Here is a 6,245-nt window from a genome sequence, read left to right on the forward strand (position 1 = left end):
AGGACACCGAAGATAGGGAGTCTCGCACTGGGTCCAGTCCCCGGGGCACTGCCCCATCCCTTTCCCTGTCCCCAGAAGAGTGGGTAGATAGGAGAGAGGAAAGGGAGCATCAGCTGGCGCTGGCAAAGCTCAGGCATGCCGAGGGCTTAACACAGCTGAGGGTAGAAGAGCAGCGACTAGAGACTGAAAAAGTCCTAGCGCTGGAGAGGATGGCGGAGGCGGAGAGGGCCTTCGCCAGGGAGAGATCAGCTCAGGGGGGTAGGTTGTCCCCTGAGAGTGGTTTTAGGAGTCTGGATTCACCGAAGAGGGTGGGATCCAGTGGTGGCAGCGAGTGTAGGTCCAGTGCAAGGAGTCCCACTCCCGAGACCCAAGAGACTGTGCCTGATTCCCCGGAAGAGGAGGACGGGTTAGTGTTTAGGGGCAGGGGAAAGCTGTTCCATCAGTCCTGGGGAGAGTTCGAGGAGGAGTGTTGGACTGTACTGGAGGATTGGGTGGTGAGGAGAGCAGTGGAGGATTGGGAAGGGCTGTGCCATGCCGTTATCCGGGAGCACATGCTGAGAAGTTGTTTCCCAAGACTGCGTCACCATCTGTTGCGGTGCGGGTTCTCAGACCCCAGGGAACTTGCACGGGAGGCAGACCTCTGGGTAAGTGCCAGAGCGTCTGGGAAGACATTGGGGAGTGATCCAGAAAGGAGTGGTGCAGGGAATTTCCGACCCAGCGTGGCGGGAGAGGTGAGAAGCCCAGCTAGGTCCCAGGATAGTGAGCGGGTTGTAGGGCCTCACATCCCATCTAAAGGAGGGAGTGAGACGGGGAGGTGTCCCGAGATGCCCCAACTGCAGTCACAGGGCCTGGAGAGTTCTTTTAGAGAACCCCAGGCTGGGAGTCTAGGCTGTCCCGATGTGTCATCCAAAGGAAGGGATTCCCTCATGTCAGGAGGACCCGGAGCATCATTAATCAGAGCTCCAGGGGTTCGGGGGTTTGACCAGTCACAGGGTTTAGATCCTGGACTGGGGTTCCAGGTTAAGGGTTTGCCTGACCTGGAGGGTGGGGTACCTGTAATTCAGGTCCCTACCAATTTGACTCCCAGGGGTACTACTCCCAGTGGGAGGGTGCGGAACTCTGGGAGGGGGTGCAGAGGGAGGAAGGTCTCTTCTCTGTCACCAGCTCAGCCACAGGGCGCAGATCCTGGGTTGGGTGGCCAGGGACAGGGTTTGCCTGCCCTGGTGGGAGGGACCTCTGTAATCAGGGTCCCCCCAAAGTTGACTCTCAGGGGTACTACTCCAGTTAGGAGGGTGCGGAACTCTGGGAGGGGGTGCAGGGAGAGGGAGGACTCGCCCCTGTCACCGGTTCAGCCTGTGGGTTTCGGCTCCAGGTTGGGGAGAGAGTTGTGTGAGGGTGTCCCCCAGCGTAGGAGATGGAGGAACCCTAGGAGGAGAAGTAGGGGAGGAGAGCCTCGCCCCTAAGGGCTGGTCAGTCTGAGGGTGTAGACCCCAGATGGGTGGACCAGTGGCAGTTTGGAGAGAAGAGAGTGGTCCAGGAGAATTACAAGCCTGAGGCTAGAGCCTCCCACTCTAGGAAGGAGAAACATCCCACTAGGGAACACCAGTGGGGTGGTTTTGTTGGTGAAGGGAGGGTTGCGAAAGAGAACCATTGGGTTCCAGAGTGGAGGAGAGACTGCAGGTGTTCCTGTAGTTGCAGGCCTGCGTCCACCTTTTTCCGCCCCAAGCAGGGAAGCCCATCAAGGCATTGATATGTCTACCCTGGCTTTTGGCTGGGGGGGAGTCGTGTTGGACTTGGCCTTTTCCCCCCAAAATTTTTCGCTTTTGACCCCCTTATCTGGATTGTCTCCCCCATGGGATTAAACCTGTATAGGCCATGAGTGGTGTGAGACACCTTGTGAAAATGTAATTACCTGACATAATGTGAGCACTTGTAAAATCCCCCATTTTAAAACTGCACCCCCATTTTAAAACTGCACCTGACTGAAATGTATTGCTTTTAAAATGGATGCCATGGCCATGGGTTTTGCCACTGGACTGACATAGGTCAGCGGTCTAGATAATATTACCCAGCTACCCCTAGCTTTTGGAGGGAAAGCCTGGCACCCAGGGTGCTCACCCCCTCCCCTAGAACCAGTTTAGGCTAGATGTGCCAACATTCTAGAAGGTCCTGGCACTGCCTGGGAGGAGGGTATAAATAGGGAGAAGTGTCACCAGAGAGTCAGTCAGCGCTGGGACAAGGAAGGAAGGGGACCTGTTGTGAGGTGCTACCGCCACATGGGCCTGTGAGCTGGGCCCTGCACCCCTATAAACCCCCCCCGCTGCTGTCCCCATGGGCCCCTGACAAGGGAGGGCCCCTACCCAGGACACTGACGCTGTGGGACCTTGAACTACGCCAGCGCTGAAGGAAAGAGGTGCCCACATGAGGAGGAATGCTGTGGGCTTGAACCCCCCAGGAGGTGAGGAGTGTGCCCCTGGGGCTGGCTGTGGAACTAATCGCCCCCCTCCGTGAGGTGCGCCTGTCAGACACGGTTTGGGGAGGTTGGTGCCCCCAGGAAGCTGTGGCCCCCTTTGGAAGTGCTGACCCCAGAGTAGAGGAGTGAGGCAGTGGTGAGAGGAGGTGGACACACTGAGAGCAGCTAGTTTGTCTCTGAGGCTGACAGTTTCTTCAGAGGGTTGTTCCCCCTTCAACCTTTGACCGATCCCTCTCAATCCAACAATTGCTGATAAGAACATTAAGCTACTCGAGGAAGAAGACCCTTCTATATTGGAGCCCCAGTGAATCCTCTCAGGACACCCTTAACTGAGGGTATCCCTGACTTCCCATACTCAGCGCTGCGCTTACCGGTGTTGTGGAGCAGCTGTGGTGAAGGCGGGTGTCTGTGGCACCATAGCGACCTGAAGCGCGAGGGCGCCGTGTGTGCTCATCCTTCCTGAGAGGCCGGAGTGGGAAGTGTCTGAGGAGAAGCAGCGGCGCTGTGTTAGCTGATTGCGGGACCCCGGAGGCACCAGCCGCGTCACTCGGAGCAGGAAGCGCTTCCGCGCATGTCCTCGGTGCGTCCGCTATTGAAAGCAGGAGGGGCCTAGGGTCGGGCAGGCCCAGGAGAGCAGCGTCGCCGCAAAGAGTAGCGTCCTTCCTGTGGGCGAGTGCAGAGGCGGGAGAAGAGCGAGCGCTTCCGCGCATGCCCGGCGGAGAAGTGCCATCCGAGGGAAAGTCATCGCGTCAGCCGAGGAGCGCCGCGTTGGAGAGCCAGTCGTCGATTCCCTCAGAAGAGGCAGAAGCGCCACAGCGGACGTCGCGGTAGGGAGCCCTGGGCCGGGAAAGCCTTCCCTGCCTTCCCCCTTCAGCCCGACTGCTGCCAAGCTCCATCGAGCGTGGAGAACACAACCGCTGGGACACTTTCAAACCCACAAGTAAGCCGGGTAGAGAGGGAGCGGGAGGCGGCAGCGTCAATTGCCTGAGAACCGGGACATCGGGGCTAAGCCCCAGGAGTTTAACTGTTTGATACCTGGAAAACTGAATTGGGAAAGTGGGTTAGTGACTCAAACAACCACAGCAAAACCATTAATATTTACCTCAGAGGAGAGAGGAGGAAGGTGTGAAGGGGACAGCAGGGTTCCTGCGACAAGACCCTAATAGTCTATTGGTAACTGAGGGAGTGGATCCTCCACTAGAGAGGTGTAGTCTGTAACTTAACTAGAGGGGAGCCGTGTTAATACTACTGTGTCCTCCTTTTAGTCACATACCGGGAGGGCTATGCTGCGAAGATCTGCATCCAGTAGAGGTCTGTGGAGTTGAGCAGTCACTCAAGAAAGTGTGGGGTAATGTACCTGCTAATGAGTCTTTAAAAACGTAATGTACCTGCTAATGAGTCTTTAAAAACGTAATGTACTGTCAGGCTGCATTTTCCTTTCTGTAAATTTATTAGTGAAGTGTATTGTGACCTGAATAACTACAGACCTTAAATGTACCCTTGATTCTTATAATCTAACCGGGAAAAGTATTGAAGTGTTTTAGGCCTGACCTCCCACTTCTATAAGTATGCCCCGAGGAGGGCCCCTACATGATGTTAATGCTAGGCGATGTATGTTCCGCCTGATGTTTGATACACCTAGCCCGGTGACATGCCTGATGAAATGCCATAGTTACCTGTTGCCAGATGGTCCCTGAGGTTAGGCCTGGCTCTTAGGTTATTGGTTATATGTTTATAGTGAGGCCACTTTCCTATCTAATGGTTAATTGCATGTTTTTGTGCCACCGTGCAGGTGATTGTACCTTCTATTACAGGTGCTCCTATTTATGAGGTACTATGATGCCCTGATGTTTTCTTTTACAGGGGTGGGGATTGGCGTTCTAATGCATGAGGTGTATTTATGCATAATGTTGTATCTTACATTTTCAGCCAACCCCCTAAGGATGAGAGCCTGAGTTGGCCCCGCCAGATTGGCCCCAGGTCTAATGTTTGATTAACCATCCTTTTTCCTTACAGCTATGGACTATGGACTCAATCCCTTTTTGGTCCCATGTAAATAATCCCCCTCTGAAGTACTTGGCTCTGGTGCCAGTTGGCGCCATGTTATGATGACACTGTTAATGCATTTTTGCCTTGCAGGTTGGAGATACTAAACTGCTTAATTTTCCAACTCATATTGGTGTCCTGCCTCTTTTGTGTTGTGCCCGGTGTGTTGACTGAGGGTACTGCGTGAGTGCTTTACATGTCCTCCAAGTTTGGCCTGCCCGCTTGATGCCATGCTACCCCCTTTGAGACTTGGGCAACCCCCATTTCCAACTACCTCATTTTAAATAATCACTGGTGTAGAGTAGCACTTTCCTTTCCAAATTGAAACTACCCACGGATCAGGGAGGCCTGGGAGCCCTGCATTTCAAGCACTGCTATTTAGGGGTGCAACTTCAGCGGCCTTCTCGAGAATGAATGTGTATAGTGTGGCCTATGTGACATTGGTTTCATGCATAAGGACCTGAGGGGTGTTTCTTAAATGACATGCATGGAGTGGATCAAAAAGGAGATAGCTATAGCTTGCTTATGTTTCTAAATACTGTTGTTGTTTGGTAGAGTGTGGGTGTAGAGTGTGACCTATGTGGGAGTTGTTTTGGTGTTGTGCTGGATGTCTAGCGGGTGGTTTTACAGCTGTGGTCTTGTAGCAGCAGTTAAGTATGGAGTGGTGTAAAGAGGAGGAAGGGATACATTCACTTAATGCGTTTAGCTACCATTTTAGTGCTGGTGGGCCTTCATCAACTGAGACTTGACCTTCGAGGTTTGCTCTATGCTTACGCCGCAGATTCACACCCTTTCTTATACAGTGGAGTAGAGAGTGGTGTCGTAACTTAAACCCTGCCAATCCACCCCTGCTGCTCGCTGTCATTTTTCCCCAGATCCCCCCCCCCCCCCCTGCTGCTACCTGCCATGGGCGGCAATCTGGGGGATAGCCCCGGGCGCCATAAGCTCTAGCTACGCCACTGCTTCATAGTAAAGAATGTTTCCCACTCTAAATATCACTGTTTGTCTTATGCTTATTATGGGTCTTTTACATGGTGCCCGTGCTGCCTACTTTCATTTTTTTCGGATCGCCTACATGAAAAGCCCCATTGCTGAATGACCTCAGAGAGCGTGGTGGTGCAGATGCAGACTACAGCTTCTGCGGTCCTCCCTGTTGGGGCATGGTTGTCTGCAAGCAGCTCTGAATGCATCAGTCTTCACCTCTCCCAAGCATTTCCAGGTGACGCAGGCACAATAGATTATCATGCAAGACACATGGGATTAGTAAGGTTCATTGCCACGGAATTATTATCTACATGCAGATCTTAAATGAGGACATTCACACTGTTAGGGATTTTCGAACGATATGAATAATGATGATAATTCTGAGGGAGAATCCTATAATGTGGAGCCTGAAGTGGAGTGGGTTCAAGGATCTCTTGTGGTTTTTAGGTACACCAGGCAGACGAAGCACAGCGAGTCGCACCAACACCTCAGCCAAAGCCTTGGAATCCTAAGTGATGCACTCTAAGGAACAAGCAGGCGATCATCACCCAGTTACTTGTGCAAGAGTTTTGCTCACTATAACAAGAGCTTGGTGAATATTCAGAAGGAAGGACAGCGGTGGATGCTTATCCCACGACTATCCTACTCTATTAGTTGGTTACAGTGACTGTGAGGAACAGAGGTAGTGGAGTAATATTGGGAATATGGAAAGAGCAAAACCTCTGTAGAGAAAGAGCAACAC

This window comes from Lissotriton helveticus, chromosome 8 (genome assembly GCF_964261635.1).
Source record: "Lissotriton helveticus chromosome 8, aLisHel1.1, whole genome shotgun sequence".
Lineage (NCBI taxonomy): Eukaryota > Metazoa > Chordata > Amphibia > Caudata > Salamandridae > Lissotriton > Lissotriton helveticus.